The sequence below is a fragment of the Petaurus breviceps genome, unplaced genomic scaffold, assembly GCF_028583685.1.
Source record: "Petaurus breviceps papuanus isolate PSGF00001 unplaced genomic scaffold, PetGlider_PUasm1.0 126, whole genome shotgun sequence".
NCBI classification, from domain to species: domain Eukaryota; kingdom Metazoa; phylum Chordata; class Mammalia; order Diprotodontia; family Petauridae; genus Petaurus; species Petaurus breviceps.
This window is the reverse complement of record NW_027185655.1, coordinates 52,984,239-52,986,131: the sequence shown is the minus strand read 5'-3', so window position 1 is coordinate 52,986,131 and position 1,893 is coordinate 52,984,239.

Sequence of the window (1,893 nt, the reverse complement as noted above, 5' to 3'; positions counted from 1 at the left end):
TCAACAAAGCAATAATGATTGCAGTGTCTGCCAGTTTCCAGTGTGTAAATGGAGCTGCTAGGTGGCAACAGTGGATAGAGTGCCCAATCAGGAAGACTCATCTTCCTGAGTTCAAATCTGGCCTCAGACACTTACTAGCTGTGTGACCCTGAGCAAGTCATTTAACCTCGTTTGCCTCAGTTTCCTAATCTGCAAAATGAGCTGGAGAAGGAAATGGCAAACCACTTCAGTATCTTTCCCAAGAAAACTCCAAATGAGGTCATGGACAGTTGGACATGACTGAAACCACTAAACAATAACCAAAGATGTAAATGCTAACAACTGAAAATCTTAACAATCTGCTCAGGGTTGAGCTGGCTCCAACATACCCTTGTTTTCCTGTTCTGTATTTTTTTTTAACTTTTGCTTAGTCATTTCAGTCATGTCTGACTCTTTATGACCCCATTTGGGGTTTTCTAGGCAAAGATACTGCAGTGGTTTGCCATTTCCTTCTCCAGCTTATTTTACAGATGAGGACGCCAAGGTAAACAGGGCTAAGTGACTTGCCCAGATTCACACCGATAGTAAATGTCTGAGGCTGGATTTGAACTCAGTAAAATGTCTTTCTGACTTCAGGCCTGACACTCTGTGCACAGGGCCACCTAGAGACTAAACTAGTTATTCACTAGTACAGGGAATTCACTAGTGGGGAAACCCCTTGAACCAAAGCACATTGGTACCTCTTCTGGAATTTATAATCTCAGATGTCCAGGGCGTTGAGCAGATAGATTGTCCAGGGTTACCCAGCCTGTGAGTGTTGGGGTAGAACTTGAACCCACCTCTTATTTGTTCGATATACATCCAATGAATAGCCTGTTAAGTTCAATACTTCCTATGGGATGATTTCCAGGGAAAATTTGGGAATGAAAAGTAACATGCCAAGTAGGTGTAGTATTGATACTACTTGCATAGTACAGTAATACAAAATTAATAGTTTATTTTGTTTGTGTTTAGAACCTAGAGGCCTTATCTCATCATTAGAAAACTTAGTTAAAAGGTGGTCTTCATCATCTTGAATATCATTATTGTTATTACTAGTAGAAGTAATAGCGGTGGTAGTAGTAGGAATGCTTCAACAAACCATTAGAGCCATTTTCTAAGGCAAAGGGAGAAGGTTAAGTCCATTGGTAGAGGCAATGTTTGCGATGAAATTCTAGATTTATACATTTCAACGGACTTGTATAGCTCAGGATTTGCATTTGCAGTGTCTGTTCTCCCTGTATTTCTGTTATCCAGATCTCACCAGCTAGCCCACGCCAATCTGATAGAATAATTGAGCCATGTCTGGTCCCTGTGAAAGTCCCCCTCTGTCTTGTTGATGTTCCCAGGGCTCCTGCAGACAGCTGAAGCAATTAGAGTCACCTTCGATTCATCAAGAAAGTGACATCTTTAATCCTGTAGACTATTTAGCAAATTACTCCTGCAGAACAATAAACCATACCCTTATGCCCTGAAATAATGAAAGCACCCTCAAAATGCCACACATGTCCTACTCATCAGATAGGAACTGACTTAATCACAATAACTCACACATTAGGAGCATGTTTTATGCTTTATAGGGGCAGAGAGGTGGCACAGTGGATAGAACGTAGGGCCCGGAGTCAGGAAGATCTGAGGCCGAATCTGACTTCAGACATTTACTAGCTATGTGACCCTGGGCAAGTCACTTAGCCCTGCTTGCCTCAGTTTCTTCATCTGTAAAATGAGCTGGAGAAGGAAATGGCAAACCACTTCAGTATCTCTGCTAAGACAACCCCAAATGGTGTCACAAAGAGTTAGACATGACTAGAATGACCAAACACCACTACCACTTAGGAAAGTCTCGTGCCCTTTGTGTAACACCTCTCCTCCAAG